Source organism: Apus apus, chromosome 1, assembly GCF_020740795.1.
Source record: "Apus apus isolate bApuApu2 chromosome 1, bApuApu2.pri.cur, whole genome shotgun sequence".
In the NCBI taxonomy this organism is placed as follows: Eukaryota; Metazoa; Chordata; class Aves; order Apodiformes; family Apodidae; genus Apus; species Apus apus.
Genome location: NC_067282.1, coordinates 172886264 through 172903429, shown reverse-complemented (window position 1 = coordinate 172903429; position 17166 = coordinate 172886264). Strand labels below are relative to the sequence as shown.

The following is a 17166-nucleotide window of genomic DNA, read 5'->3' as shown; positions in this document are numbered from 1 at the left end:
TTCTGGGAGATGTCAGGGAAAAATCTGACAGTACTACAAGTTATAGAAATTACTTTAATATTGCTCAAAAGTTACCTGGGTTTATATTAGCACATTGACTCTATTTTTTTACTGCTGAGTTTTGTCTTTTAAACTCCTATTTTTTGAGGGGTTTTAAATTTTATATTTTCACCTTGATTTGTCTTTCATCAGATTCATGCATCTATATACAAATAACCAGAAGTGCCTTACCTGTTTAGATAGACATTGAAATAAAATACCATTTTGTTTCATGGAAATCTCAGACACTGATCCATCTTTTCCTGCTTTTGAACATCCTAATATCTTTATGAGTAGAGGACCAACTTATGTCTTTCTCATAGAATCCTGGGGGTTGGAAGGGACCTTGAAAGATCATCTAGTCCATCATGCCCTGTAAGAGAGAATGAAGTCCGTTAAAGGTGGACTGATGCTATTATGATACAATAATAAAATATCAATACATTCTTCTAGCCTAAAGCCTGCTTTCCAAAATTCTGATTTCAACATCTAGTATCATGTGCATACCTGAAATACAAATAAAAAAATCTTTTATTGTGGAATTAGTGTAATGTGCAGATTAACAAACAGTCATGGAAATACTTGAATGAATAGTAGCAGGCCCAGCAATTTACTGTGACTTTCCTTTCAACTTTTGTCACGTGTGATTTTCGCAAGGTTTCTTTTATTACCCTGTACAGTTGCCATAATAACAGCATCTCTGTTGTTGGAAACCTCAGGCTGTATTTGTCACAGGCATACCAGGCAAGTAGGAAAATTGTACTTAAGCTCTGACATAGTAAGGCATGACTTTATTAATTTAGCTGGATTTGGCCGGCTGAGAGTGGTTCACCACATTACTCTGTTGGTATAAAATTTGCTTCCTTGTAATTTTTGATGGATCATTAATTACCCCGGTCAGGTAGTAGCAAAGGGTTTGTAGTCTAATTCCTGCAACAGGTTTTGTAAAATGTAGAATCATTTCTGAGGTGCAGTGTGTGGAATAAAATTAACATAAGGCTGTTTTTTATTAGTTTTGGTTTTATTCCTTTTGATGTAATTTCCAATGTTTGTCACTGCACTTTTGTTGCCTTGTTGCTTGTGTTTCATAAAATACTACATATGGTGTGACATGCTCAAATTGGTTTTGCTACATATAAATAAATGCCTTAGATATGAGATACTATGATTCTATTCTTCATTTGCCTTGTCAAGGTGAAGTTTGGTATATTTCCTTAGAAATATATGGAATTTGAAAGTGAAATTGAATGTTTTGGCATCTTCATCCTATTATTTTAACTCATTGGGAATTTTTTGTTTGGCTTAAGTAAGTACTCTTTGGTTCTCAGAGCTGTAAGGTTTGACAGGATAAACTTCTAAAGCTATGAAAGCGTTGTCTGTTTCCTTTTCTAGATTGTCAGCTGATAATTCTCAGTCAGTTCAATTCATTGCTAGTATCTTTAAACATTTTTAGAAAAATTTTTGGCACCGGTATTTGGAATGTCCACAGAAAATATACTCCATTGCTTTTTTATGAACTCTAAATTAACAGATAAAATCTAAATAAGATTCTTTTGCCTCTTCAGTAAAATAAACTATAAGGAATTTAAACAGATATAAGTGCAAAAATAATTATTTCTAAATGCTATTTATTTTTTATATGAGAAGTGACAAAGAAGCAATGAATAACAGGATATGAGATTGCTAAAAGCAAATTAAAACATGGATAAAACATATAAATATTATCCAGACTATTAGAATAGACAGAGGGAGGGTTTCATCTAGGTATTCCATTGCAATTTGGTTATGGCTTGCTTGAGTACATCTAGCAGATATTTATACTTTGATGTGTAGATCCTTGTTTCTCATTTGGAAATCTTTTCAAGTCAGGATTTTAGGACTTTGGCAATTATTTAGAAATCTCAGATGCACTGTGGATGTACAGTGGTGTCCTGCAGCTCAGTACCTGAGACTGCTGCATTGTCATGTAAAACAGATGCGCATATTTCTGCCCAGGAGGTTTCAAGCAGAAATACGCCAGGCCTAAGCAGCATTAAACTGAAGTCTGGATAGTCAACCTGTAAACAGTGAAGTGTCTGCTTTAAGCCTAAGGCTCCTGTAATGTTTGGGATCACATGATGGTGTCTTTGCTTACAGAACACATTGAATTTTGTTAGTTTCTGTTTGAGAAACTTTATCAGTGGTTTCCATACACAAAACCATGTTCCTATTGCCTTAGACCATAACTATTGAATTGATTACTCAGAAAATAACTGGTCAATTTTTTAAATTGTCCTGAGTCCTAGTTTAAAGTTTAACTCTTGAGAGAACACTACGCTTTTTCCTAGAACAGTTTTTTATTTGCATGCACAAGTAGGATGGACATGCTTCTAATAGGCCAGAGAAGTCTGGAGAATTAATTCCTAGGGTTTTAGAATCATATTGATTTTGTTTGTTTGCCTATTTCAATCAATCTCTTTTTCTTCAACTACTTTGGTATTAACATTTCACATTAATTTTGTCTCAGCAATATGTTGGCAGAAAAACAAAGAAAAACCTTCATTTGCATATAGAATTTAATTGTTGGAAACTGCTATTGAAGGGATCTGTGAAAAAGTTTTACATAATTTTGTTCCATTAATAAAGACTGAGTTTGTTGTGGGTTTTTTTTGTTGTTTTTTTGTTTGTTTGTTTGTTTTTTCACTGCCCCTCACTTCTGTGTATGTAAGACATCTGAAGTTGAAGCAAGCAATAATGGTTATGGTAGTTATTCTTATCCTTTAAAATTTTCAGGATCTGATTGTTGTAAGATAACAATAAATTTGTCTGCTAAGTTTTCTTCATTGTAGCTGATCTTTACTGTGCTGAGACTACTCTGTTGGCCAGTAGTATTTTGAAAAAGAGGATCAAGCCCATGCATCTATTACTTACAGGAAGTAATGTATCTGATCTTTGCAAGAAACAACTAGGTGTTCTCTGGGTGCCAGGAAACATGTTAAAGAGTTAGAAAAAGTTTACAGAGTATAAAAATTATTTTATATTTGCTCCTAACCCTAGTGTTTTGTCATACGACTTGATGAAAAAAGGTATCAACTGTTGAATTTCCCTGAAATTCTGTGTTGATAAATTGTATCAAATAAAACACAGCAGCCTGGCCAAGATCTACATTGTTTCCTAAAACTGTCCAAAGATTTTACAGTTGAAGCAGTTTGGCATGACAGTTCTTCCCCAGAAATGCTGTGGCATTTGACGCTGGCCAGCTGAGGCTAGAACAGCTATCGGAAAAAAGCAAGCCAGAAATACAGGATTTTTAAAATACTTGTGACTGTGTGATACTGTGTGACCGTACAGAAGAAAGATACCTTAATTATTTTGTGAAAGCATGGAATTTTTCTCTGGCTTGACTAGAAGTGAAAGGAAGAGGCAACAGAGGGAAAGACCACAGAGAGAAGCAAACCCTCTGAGAGACGGGAGCCAAATGTTTCTTCTGTAACAGGTGCATACGGTCATACACATTACTGAGCCTGCCTACATTTTCTTGCATAATCCTCCCCACCTCTTTGCATGACTTAACTCATAATATAGGCAGGGTCAATGAGGGTGAACTAAAACCTCTAGTCATGAGCCTAAAAGGTGACCTTGTTCTGCTGTGTTGCCGAATATTTAATTTGAAAGCTCAGCTGAGTCCTCCTCTCATATCCTTGAGTGTGAGTACAAATATGAAAAATATTGCATAAATAAAGTACAGCTTAAATAAGATGAATGTGATAATTGAAGTCAGAATGGACAACATATTCAGTTGAGGCTTCAAAGATTGTTATACATGCCGTGCTAATCCCCCAGAATGCTTTCCTGTTTTATTTATGACAATTTTTATTATTATTTTTTTTTCTTTCAATAGGTAAATTCTACTAAATTTACCTGTTCTAAATTCTGGCACAGAAAATATGTTAATTTGCTTTTCTTCCTGTGTTTTTTTTAATGAGCACTTGCTCATGCTGCAAAATACAAACATACAATAACTTGGCTAATGCTGAATGTGTAGAATTTGCATATATTATTTCATCTAAGTGACATATAAGCCAGCACTGACTTTAATTTTTCCAGTGAATCCTTTCATTTGGAGTTTAATAGTGGGTCTTTCAGGGATAGCTTCTTTCTTCTGCAACAAGTACAGGAAGAGGTTATTGCTACATAATTATTTCAAATTTTCAAAATCAAAATATCATACTTTTCCATTAGAAGAACTTGGTCTGTGACTTTCTGCTTGGCCCACTCAAGCTGGAATCTGTTTAATTCAGAATAATGAAAAAGATACATTTGTTTGCCTAGGAGTGTGAAATAATGTGGGATGAACTGCAGAGGGACTGTTGCTATCATATAATCAACACTGGTGCTAGGGTTCATTCACTCTTCATCAAAAATGTGATTGGTGTTGAAATTTCCAAGTTTATGCTGAAGACAAGAGGGAATATTTTTGTAACATCAGAAACATTTACTTTAATCTTTAATAGTTTTCACATCACTAAAAATTCTCCTCATCTGAAGTGTTTGCTTTAATCCTTTTTGTCTCTTTTTCAGTGAAGAAGAGACTGTTTATTGTTTGCCTTGCAAAATATATGAATCTCTAAATACTGAATGAATGTGCTGGACCAAATAAGAAAGTTACATTTAAAAATCTGGTTGTTTGGGGTTTTTTTATGCCTTTTTTTAAAAAAAAAAAAAAACAACAAAAAAAAGCGCTAGTAAGAAAGAATGGTTCTGAAATAAACTTTTTCTCATTGAGTTCAGGTTACTTGCATAAATAAACTTTGATTTCCATGAACATGGGAAAATAAATAAATAAATAAATAAATAAATAAAAATTTAAAAATATGGAAGTTGGGGATTCTCCACTACCACTCTAATTTTAGAAAGTTTTGTGCAGAGCTTAATTTTTTTCAGTCTCCCTTGATCATTCCAGAGGAACTTTGTGGTATCACCACACTCGAACAGATAGATTCCAGGCAACCTGAAGGTAGGAACTTTAGTATTTGTACACCAGCTGGGGCTGGCAGCCCCAGCAACAAACACTTTAAAAATGCAGATAGATTAAATAGGTTCTGACACTACCTTGTGCAAAAGGCAGTTTTAAAAGTCAAAAGTATTACAGTGTTAAAGACCTTGTCATTGAGAAGCAAACATATTATTTCACATTGTAGACTGAAAAAGGAAAGAAGACAACAATAGACAATATATTCTACAACAGTCCCACTCATCACTTAATTTCCTTATTGGACAAAATGAAGAGGACAAAAGTGCTCATATATAGGCACTTAAATGGAGAGGTTTTCATGGCTAGAGAAAATTATCTTGATTGCTATTTGCATCGGACATACGTTTTTGGCCAGTTCTCATCATCCCTCAATTCACTACAAATGAAGTTTTTTACAGAAAGGAGTATAAGCTTCATATGTAAGGTTGATATATAAGTTTAATACATACATGATAATAAATATAAGTTTATTTATAAACAGTGGTAATAAAAACCTCAAAGAGCTGTTGCATGACAGTGAAGGCCCTTACATTTCTTTTACTAGTTGATTTGGAGTGCTCATGTTCTGTTTCTTAGCATGGTCAGAAATGCCTCAGCCTTGGTTATGCTGGATGCCCTACTCCTATTGAAGTCTATGAAGTAAACAGCATGAGGTCATTTGATAGGTCTGGACTGTTCTGCATTTTTAGAGGTTAGCTGGTCAATAGGGTCTCACACTGTTTGTTGTGTTAGGTGACTCTGGCACTTCCTTTTTAGGCACTTGCTCAATTATCAGAATATTACTTAACCTTCAATTTGTTTTCCACCAAAGAAAATTCTAACCAACATCTTTTGCATTTCAAGAGAGTAATTCAGTTTTGAGACTATTTGGGAGGACATTGTCCCTCCATCTTGATAAAATGTATTTTTTTTTGAAGCAATAATCACATGTTCTTTGACTGTCAAAAATGCAAGTACTAACAGAATTTAGTCTAAGCTGGAGAAACTGCTGCTTTGGAAGTGAATATATAAAGTTTAGGTTTTACTGAAGTGACTGTCTTTCCTCTACGGACATGTTAGGTATGCGTAACCAATAACTGGCTTGCAAAGCTCTTGCATTAAGTGATGAGTAATCACTCAGTCTTGTCCTTGAGTCTACCAAAGCTCCTACTTTAGTATTTATTTCACATGGAATTTTATCCTCATGCCTCCAGGAACTTGAGTGGTTTGTTTTATATGGCTTTTTTTTTCTGGATCATGGAAGGCATGCAACTTTATATGACAGGAGTGCTCTTTATTGTTGTTTGTCTTTTAAAAAATACATAAAATGTTGCTATCATTCAAAATCAAACTTTTGCAATCTGTTCTCTTACTTTTCTGCTGTTTTACTGAATTGACAGATTGTAAATCCCCAATCTTTCTCTTCCAGAAATATGACTGAAGGAGTCTACATTAGAATTTTTTGTATTAATTTACATACAGAATTTGTACATCAGCTTTGCATTACTACATGTGACATGTACATTACTACAACTTACATGTAGTTTTTATTTAAATAATTGTAAAATGTCTATGAACTAGCATATGAAAAAATCCTACAATAGCCTTATTTCTTAATGGTTCTAGAAAATCTAAGACTTTCCTTTGATTGACGGAAAATGAAAGAGTACTTTTGGTTCATTTACCATTTAAAATATGCAGAGCTATCATAGGTAATAATAACTATTTTGTAATGTATATGTACTGCAAATGTGATTGAAAATCTCATAAATAGCCAGAGCTAGATGACACCTCATGTACTTCTCAGAATCCTATTTTGTTTTGCAAAGAAGTTGAGTCATTGCTTTACTCACATTTTGGAGATTAAAACAACACTAATTCCCTCATCCTTTTGCACTCCGGTATTTGCTCAGAAAACCTGACAGGGTGCATTCTGTCACTGTCCTTTTTCATTTTCACAGTACCTCCAGTAATATTTTGAGAGATAAGTGAAATATTGAAAAACATGTTTGGAGAAGAATCTGTAAAGAAAAACAATGCTTAAATCCAGTGATCCCAGAAAGTGGTTCTTGTTTCATCTGCCGCTATTGACTGAGAAAGGATCTATCTAAATGACAATTAGAAATATGAATTTGTAGTTTAAATGCATCTAAGCCCCTTAGAAGCCAGTTGAGCTGTATGTGAAAGTAGAAGTCTATGTATAGGCAATCTTTACATAGTCTATGCATACTTATGTATAGGTAGGATAATAGCTTAAGATTTCAGTTGAAGTAAGTGAAAGAGATATCTTTAAGGGTTTTAGAAAAACATTTAAAATCTGGAGTTGTGTGTTTTGTACACAAATAGAAGTATTAATATCTTGTAGACTGAAAGAATAATCTTCAGTGGACTCTAATGCTCTTAGACTACAGATCCCAGTATTGTATTACTTTCTAAAGGGAAAAACTTGAGATTTACAAAACTTCACTGCCACTTCTTTGTCTTCTTGTCAAGACAAAATGAATAGATATGAGGAGTGTGCCATACATGTTTTTTTGACATGATGAAGGATTTTACATGTAGAAAGTTTGGCTAAACTCATAATTTTTATGTGTAAGTTGGCCTTCAGTATAAATCATACGGTAAAAAACCAAATGTGTTTACCTAACTGCTTTTCATGAGGAAAAACACAACTAATTTTTTTTGCCTCTGAACTGACAAAACTTCGGTTCAGAAAGGGACAATAGAGTCATTGCTTAAATTGATGTGCTCATTGCCCTACATTTGATAAGGCTTGCTCTTGATTTTTTAAGCTTCCAGGTAAATTTGATTTACCGAGTATCTTCTGTGAATATTTTTAACTGTGCCCTTTTGCTAATTGGAAGCATGAAAATGCCACAGAGATCTTTATATTTCTTGTCTCATTTGCTATATCTTTATGTAAACTTTATGGCTGTTTCTATTGCAGTTTTTATAGTGAAATTTTGAAGATTTGAGTTATTTTGATCTAAATTCTCAATAATGGAAATAATGAGTTTTATAACAAGTTAGTTGACAGGAGAATAAGCTGAAGTGTAAAGCTTTTCTTGTAATGAAGCAGTAATGTAAAACCTAATGTTTTTGAGTCTGTTTGTTTTGGTGTGGTTTTGGTGAAAAAGGGTTTTGTAGAGCAAAGCACTTTGTTACATGGGAGTTTTACAGTTAGAGTCCAGCATAAACGAAGAAATGTGCAACCTCTTGTGGATTTATCTGCTTGCTTTTGAGTAATGAAGCAATGCTATCCCATGCTTTCTGTCAAAAAACCCCCCAGTAATTTGCCAGATAAAACAGAACTATTGCGGTAGCAAGCTCATAGCCCATAATTAGCAGGCTGTTGCATTTCAGGACTTTAGTTTTCAGGTCTGCAGTTTGGGTCTGCAAGCCCAGACAGTGCCCTATTTGGATCTTCCATTTATGCTAAGAAAAGAAGTTTCATAATGTCTGAGAAAAACACTTTTGTAACAGGCTAAGATAGTTGGTAAGTTCTGGTCAAAAGGTGTATGTTCCAGAAGGCTTATGGTCCCCACTGTAGACTGAGGAGATGGATGTTAAATAAGGTATGTGGATAGTGCTGGGCTTAAATAGAAAATTCAATCCAAATTAGGAGCATATGAAAAATTATGGAAATAAAAAAAATTGTTTTCTAGATTCTTCAGAAATTCTTGCATGAGAACTTCTCTTGCATCCTTCAGTGGATGGTCAATTATTCATCTCTTTGAGTGTGTTGACAAGCACTAAACAAGTTTTCAGTGCTGCTGTGCCAGAGCAGAACCACAGGCTTCACACATACGTGTTGGATGTTAGTAAATGGCAGGATAAAAAGGTTGCAAATGATAAATGTAAAACCAATATGATTTATATTAGACTCATGATGAATTGTAAAACTTTTTACAAATTAGTCAAAGATTATTTTAGCTGTTGCACTGTAGAACTGCTCTCTATGAGGTACAGAATATGATGTACTCTTTGGGTGTTGTGTACTGTGTTAGGAAAAAGTGTTGCTCATAACAGACAAGAGAGGTTTTTTGATCTCCCCATGTCTAGTTTCTTACAATGGGTGGAGGAGTACACATCAGAATTTGATTAAACCATCTTGGTCTTTAAAGTTGTTTTGTATATGTATCGGTAGGTCACCTCATTAACACTTGGACAAAGTACATAGTAAGTTTGTAATTAAACATCCTCTTCCTTCCCATGGAAATCAAATACAATCTTAACTTCTTCCTCCCCGGTATTTGTTTGTGCTAAAACATTGCTGTTGCCTAAATTATATTAGTTTTGGTACTTACTTCAAATGAATTTTTTATCGTCATGTTCCAGACTAGACAAATAATCATCATACACGTACTAATTTTATGTAGCACAATGCCATAATACCTGATTAGAGCTAAATTGCCTTGATGGAATACTGAGCTGACATAGCTATTCTTCTCCTACTAGCCATTTTTAGCCATCAAGAGACAGCATGAGTATCTGCATAGTACTAAACTGTCCCATGTAAATATATGTCTCCCCATTTGTTTAGCTGTCTGCTCAGTTACAGGCTATCAAATAAGAATAGACCTTCTTTTACGATCTTTTACAAGCATAAATGTTAGTATAAGAAAGGCTGAAAGTTGAGTGTGCTGGACATGCTGTCTAATGCTATGTGGATAGAGAAGCTGCCCTCCCCTGCACAGTCCTCAAGGTGCTGTTAAAATCTGATTTCTGGTCTTAAGAAGTGGCAAGTGCATCTTGAAGGATGGCCCCTGCGTGGCACCAAACACGAGCACTGTGCTGGTATATCTGCATGATTATCTGTCTGCCCGGAACCTGAGTCAGTTGGAGTGAGGAACATACCTTGCTGTCATGTTTTCCTTTTTCAAAGCCATAGGTATCACTGGTCATGAGATTAATAAAATGTTAATTAATGTCTCTGACTTGAGAAAACTCTGAGAAGACTGTGTCTGTGAGAAAAATGTTGACATTTTTAGAATTCTTCCATTTCATTTTATGAAGCCATACTGATTCAGTTCTAGAAACATTTTTAATAAATGTATAAAAAGTTTTTGTCTATGATAAATTCTGTTGAGGTGTATTAATTTCTTTCTTCTTTTACTTATTTTTCTTCCTTCAGTTTCTTTCTTCTTTTACTTCTTTTTCTTCCTTCTTTCTCTTTCTCTTTTTTTCTCTTTCTTTTTCTTTCTGTCTGTCTGTCTTTCTTTCTGTCTTCTGACCTTATATGTTTTAGGAATCCCGGAAGGACCTCTAGATTGATTTATTTTTTTACTTATACTGTGCCTGGAATCATTGGTTCACATTTTAACTTTCACTGGCAGAAACAGCTCACACATCAAACCTTTACAGGCACAGCTGTATCAAATGGGTTTTTCAGTTTGAATTATTGATATATTTTTAATTTTACTGCATACAAATAGATGGCTTATTTTCTCTACTCTCACATAGATTTAAAATCTGTATTAACCGAATAGCTTTTTATTTATGACCTAAATCCTAGGGAGTTTTTTATACTGGATGCCTACAGAAACTGTTCTGGCTTTTGCAAGATACAGTGGTTCCGAAGTAATTTATTTTAAAATCTGTTTTTCTCATTGTAAGTTTTAGAGGTTCTGCCCATTGCCTTTTTGCCTTTGTTAATATGATTTTCTATGTAGTAAATAAGTTAACTGTAGCTTTGCTAACAAATAATTCATAATTCATGAGATTTTCTGGTTCACAGATTTAAAAGTCTCTGTGTCATCAGAAGTGTTTCTAACATTTTCCATTTTATTAATAATATAGAAAATATTTCTTAAGCTAGTAGCAATTTCCAAACTGGCAGGAATAAATGAAATGTGAACCCTGTATAAGCTTTTGCAGTCTAGATTTATTTTCCAGCCTTGGCCTGTTACATGTTTCCAGTCATATGCTCTTAGGAACAGAATCCAGATCAGTTTACTTCCTATTACATAATCTAAGTAGTTGTCACTGAGACTGAAGCTTTAGTAACTATTTCCACCCAGGGGAGTCATGTGCTGCACCAGCACAGAGGAAAAATGTTTTCCTAGTATATGTGAAATGACACTTCCAGGCCAGGATTCAGGCAAGTGGAAGGGCATATGCAGAAAGTACACTGTGCCATAACTCTGAAGTAGAGAAGACAGCCAGGAGCTGCTTTCTAACCTCAAGAGCACAGAGTAATTTTTACAAAGTTTACAGAAATTGATGTCAGCAGAATTTGAATTGAAATCTATTGCATCTTCATAATGTCAAATATTAAACTGATAGATGGTTGTGAGTATTATCTTCAGCAATAAATGAATTAAATATTGCCACTTCCAAATTATAAGTTTATGTAAAAAGATATGAATTTTTATTTTGAAATCCTTAACTAATAGCCCAGCCTAAGAATAGACTAGCATTTCCCATCATTGATATTTTCTGCAGCTTAGTATTGAGAGAATGATATTAAAATGAATATCCGTTATTACTGATAATGGAAAATCTGCTGCTTTGGAAATATTACGCTATTTATTTTTCAAGCAATATGCAGCAGCTGTGCAGACAACTCCATTAACACTGACTTGAAACTTTAGTTCTTCCATTTATGAAATATTACAAATAAGTGAAAATATAACTCCCCATCTTCTAAACACCATAACTCTTTAAACTATGTATCAAACATACAGCTCCAGATTTACAGTACTTCCTTTATTCTGGGTATTCTTTTTTTCAACACTCACTTCATGTGAATTTTAAAGATTACTGTGCTGATGTACTGAGAAGGTTTATATTTCCAAAAAAATTTCAAAGTCTATACAGAGTTAAAATAATAAGTTTATACAACAAGTTGAAAAGCTGTGAGCTACCATAGGGGAGTAGTACTGGAATTTAAGGGTGGTATGAGTGGTTAGAAATTAATTAATAAATTGATCAATATTGTTTCAGTGCGTGGAGCCAACACTGAACTATAAAAGGTGTGTTTAACTGAGCTTATTAAAACTAGTTCTTTAATGTCACAAAAAAGTTTTGGTTTGGGTTTGTTAGAAAGATTGATTAGTTTGACAGTTTATTTTTTTCCAAGTATGCAGAATATTTAATCAACTTCAATCAACTTATTGTTGAAACTGATTAATTCTTCATACTGGATCAGTGGCATTTTCAATTTAGCCATCAACATTTTATTTCAGTGCACTTCAATTTGGATATAGTGCCAACCTCTTTAGGCTAGATATTCTATTGACTGCTTTTTTGAAGTAATTAAAACAGAATTGCAATCACTTTGGTTGGAATTCATTTCAGTTAGCTTTAGTCATCTAGGCATTTAGTCATCCAAAGTAAGTGAGTCACTTATGTTTCCTTAAAGTCAATGAAAAAAGGTAGCAATAGAAGACATGATGAATGGAAGTCCAATCCATGACTGTGATTGGGAATACAGATTATGGTTTCCTAGGAGAATGTGGTACCACAACATGTGAGATTAAGAAAAAAAATAAAAAATCCTCCAGAACTCCTTCCAGTAAAACTCCAATGAAATATAGATGCTACATTAATATTAGTTTTGTCAAATTATGCTAGTTAGCTTACTACTGACTCAGAAGTGCTCAAAATCTGATTTGAATCATGTAACAATTCCAGTTATATAAATATAAACAATTTTTTTTTTTTTTTTTTTTTTTTTTTTTTTTTGATGAGGCTTCCAGTTCTGTAAAAACCTGACCTTATTGACTGACTAAATAATGGCTTTTGGCCTTAGCCACTGTGTAAACCATGATGAAGTCGGGCCTTAGTGCAAATGGGATTTTAATTGCACTCTCACAGTGTAATTTATACACTTTTTCTTTTTATAGGGCAATATCTTGCCAGGCTCACTTCTGTCTCAGTAATCCTATTTTGAGTCCTCGAACAGGAAGAAGGAATTACATGACATGTGCCTTTGTTCCAGTCTTCTTGGTAAAAGTGAATTAGACCTTTCATTATTTCCACAGCCATCAGAACTCAAATCTGTAATCATCCTTGTTTAATTCAGCAAACAGTTTTTGCTTTTCCATCCAATTAATCTGCTCTGCTGATGCTGTTAGTAAGAATCAGCCCGTTACAAAGCCAAACCCTAAGAAGAAAGGAATTTATTTGGATTGTTAATTTATTTTTATCTTGTAAGATGTGCCTTTCCCTTCCTTCTGCTTCCCTCCACAAAGCCTGCCTCTACTAATTTCCGAGGCATTTGGAAGAATGGTATTAATATGCCTGCTTTGCATGTGTGATGTGCAAAGGGCTATTACTTTTCCACACAGTCTTCAAGCACATATTTTTCTTGTACTGCTTCAGTGGGATGATAAGTATACTACAATATTGATTCTTAACTGTAAATTATGGATGGGTTGAATAACTCTGTGTTTGTTTCATGGATGTGAATATTTAGAACTTGCTTGTTCATCTCCTCTTGCAGAAGAAAAAAGAAAAAAAAAGAAAAGAAGAAAAAAAAGTGCTTTGCCTTTGTTCATTAAAATACAGCTTTATACTTAAAATACCTGTAGCAATATATTTTAATATTATTGGATGTTTTGCTGTTAAATTCTGAAGTGGAATAGGCTTTAAAATTAAGTAAAACTGATGCATTTTTTTTAAGGTTTTCTTAGAGATGTAGTGAAAATAGAAAATAACATAAGCCCCATAAACATAGTTTAATCTAATACATATATATATATAATTTGATTCTCACACGGAAGTCTGAAAAGTGTTCACAGACATAGCCCTTTGATTCAAGCCTGCTGGAGAAACTACAAAAAAATGGCAGCTTTCTAAAATGGTAAATAGCCTGAGCACATTTCAGCAGTTTTGGTCTCACACAGAGTTTATTTGTCCAGCAGGTTCGACCCTAGTGGAAAAAAAGGCAGTAAAGTCAGATTCTGAGTGAATCTTTCATTTACCTGGGTTTCATTTGTCACATACCCCTCAGTCTCTGAATGCAGACATTCAGACAAAATGTAGACTATTTTACTCTTTCAGGATAATTAACCAGTTCTTTAGGGCTGGCTACCAGAGCTCATTAGGAGCTACTTTCCCTCCCAAGCTGACAAGCTAGAGCTAAAACCAGTGAACAATCTCTCTTGATCCTTTTAGTCTTTCTGCATCCTCCCTTTCTCCACAATAAAATCTCAAGTCAGAGCAGAACCATCTCACTAACAAGACATTTTTTTCTTTAAATACTGAGTATTGCTCACCAGATAATGACAATAGCTTGTAGAAGTTGGTGAAGCAATATGATTTGATGAGATGTCACCTGCTATGTTGTCATCCTGCTTGGAACTTGTTAAAGAGCTGTCAATAAGAAAATTGAAAACTTTGCAGCTTTTAAGCAAGGATCTTTTAGAAAAGTGTTATTCCTGTATAGCTCATTGTTTTGCTAATGCTACCATACAGTTATTTATTTCAAATACAGCAATGTAATTAGCATTTGTTAGGGGTAAGTTAGAGCAGCAGACTATTCAAACCTATAAAGCAAACACTGTACCCCACCTTTGCTCCTAACTCAAGTATTAAGCAGGACAATTAATCTCCATTTGCTTCTTAATGAGCTTCTAAAACACACACATACTTTAAAATCCCAGTCAACTCAGAGTTTACTTGGACATGCGTCCACATCCCAGCTTTGCCATTGATTTGGGATAAGACTTATTTAGCCTATTATTATGCTTATTTCCCATGTCTAGAAGTGGATACTTCGGAATTGTCCTACAGGGATAAGACTGAGTTAGCTCAAATTTGCAAAGATTTTTGAAGTCCTTAGCTTACTGTGTGGAACTGGAATGCACTACACAAGTGACAAATATTCCTACTATCCTACAGCAACTGGGGACAGATCTTTTGCATAATAGCTCTTTTACCCCAGGACAAATGGCTTCTTAGTCAAGTGGTGATGGGGCACATTGAGAACAAGGCAACAAAATGCAAGTAGAAAGAAAACAGTTACTCTCATATTGCAAAAAAACAAAACTAAAATTCCCAGTAAAGTCAGAGTCTCTGTAAACAAGAGAACAGCATAACCCCTTCTCCAAAGAGCCTTTGACAAGATGTTGTATTGATAGCTGATTCTGGCAGCTGGCAACTGCAGAATATTAATGAAGCATTGGTACAAAAGCAGTCTGAACAGGTTGATCATAAGTATCAAGATACATTATTTGTCTGTAACATTTGCTCTTAGTTTGACCTCGTTGCTTGCTTGCAGATTTCTCTTTCCTTTTCCCACCTTTTTTTTAATTCTTTCCTTCTTCCCTTCCTCATTTCGTCCTTCTCTCCTTTTCTCATTTTCTGTCTTTCATTCACTAGTTCTCATTTTCTCAATTAAGTTCAAATATGCTGAGAAACCTATATAATAATAGATGTTGCATATCGGATATTTTAAGTGTCCTTTTGCCTGTTTGTCTCCTATTATTTGTTAGTAGGCACATGCAGCTCTTACTACAGTAAGCCATGTTCTTTTTCACTGCTTACGTAAATGAGATTTATACAGGAGAGCTAGAAGGACCTTAGGAGAAAATCCTTGTATACTGTCTGACTCAGAGTGTGGAATGTCTGAGCAACCTCTCTGTGTCTGACAGAGAAAAGGGAGATTGATGGCTTCACTCAGGACATGCTTCAGTTTCTATTCCCCTGCTGCTTCCCCAGGCAGAGGGCAGGCAGCGTTCCTCAGCCACTGCTTGCCTATAAAAGCATAGGTATGAGCAGTGTTTGCTTGCTAGCTTTTAGGCACATGATGGAATTCATGTGACCAGCTAAAAACACCAGTGGTAACCTTTATTTACTCAAGTGCTGCTTTTTTCTTTTTGTCTGGTTCTGTGTCCTTCACATAGGCATAATCACACATGCCTTTTTTTATGCTTTCTAACATAGTTCTTTTTCCTCTTCACAACCCACAATAAGGTCTTGGAGTTCTGAAAAGTCATTTTGCTTGTCACTGCTTCATTCCTGCCTCTTCCACTCTTTCCTTTGTCAGCTTTCATACCCACTCATCTAAAATGCTGTTTTGATTGCAAATGGATTTTGTACTTGTCCATATACTACGTATGCTATCCAAATCTTACCAGTTGGGCTTACATTAGAGGTAGGTATATTGATGTGCTAGACTGCTTTAGGAAGAGTTTCAAGGATATTAAGTGTGGATTTTACCGGAGAAATTTGCTTTAGTTCCTGAGCAGGTATGGAATGTTTGAGATGTTGGATTTAATATTTCTGATGAATACTTTTTCCTCTTGGTGCAGGCTTAGCTATAATTTTTCTCCTCTTCACCTTTTATTAATTGTAGCTAAAATTGGCTATCATGATCATAAAGGAACATCAGGGAAGTTATTATTAACTCTACTCTGAGGGATAAGCAGGAGGTGTGAGGTACAATGATCCAGACTCTTCTTTGTGACAGTGTAACGTCTAGTGTAGGTTAGCAGAGAACCTTTTCCTGCAGCAGTGCTACAGGCTGGCTATGGAGGGGACTTTGCAGCCAAATGCCTCTAGGCTGAGGCACAGGAGCAGCCATGCCGATTGCTCTCCTTAGTGCCCTTCTAGTTCACTGTGAAGCTTTTGAAGGGAAGAAAGCACTGAACTGGAAGAGCCTGTTCTGCTGCCCTAAAGAGGTGGACATAATGGGATCTTTCCAATGCCCTGGTGCCTTAAAGACAGTTAGGAGCCTTCAGTGTTCTGACTAATGTGGTGGCAGTGATTTTTTTAAAGTGGTTGTGCATTGCATTTAGGAAAAGGAGTGCTTCCTTAATAAATTGATAAACCCTTTCCATTTTTATTGAGAGCAATGCCTTGATGTTGTGTGGCATTCCTAAATTTATAATAGAGATGCAAGAGTTGTCATGTGAATATGAAATATGAAAACAAATATGCTTAAACCTTTGAAGTGTAAGAAAACAATAGTTAACCTTTTTTTAGGAAATAACCCAGATTTTTTCTCAGATGAGCAGAACAGCAGCTTTCTGGGACAAATAGCAAACGGTGTTGTTTATTGTCACTCATTTCACAGGGTTCTGCTTTTCATGGTAATTTGAGGTTTTGTGCTTTTGAAGGCAGTTGATCATCACTATGTGTGTTCTATGCTTTCTGAGATACTCTTCCTTCTAATGGATCCTGATTCA

The 17166-nt window shown here is 34.9% G+C and overlaps 1 protein-coding gene across 3 annotated transcripts in view; it reads left to right on the top strand.

The window, feature by feature from the left end:
- Positions 1–17166, top strand: part of SLC16A7 (solute carrier family 16 member 7) — an 88512-nt gene that overhangs the window by 31730 nt on the left and 39616 nt on the right. The window contains exon 1 of one of the 3 annotated variants that reach the window (XM_051621338.1): positions 3656–3725. The exons of the other annotated variants lie outside the window; for them this stretch is intronic. The gene's annotated coding sequence lies outside the window, so the exon portion shown is untranslated. Of the gene's footprint in view, positions 1–3655; positions 3726–17166 lie in introns of those variants that run through there. 3 annotated transcript variants of the gene reach the window in all.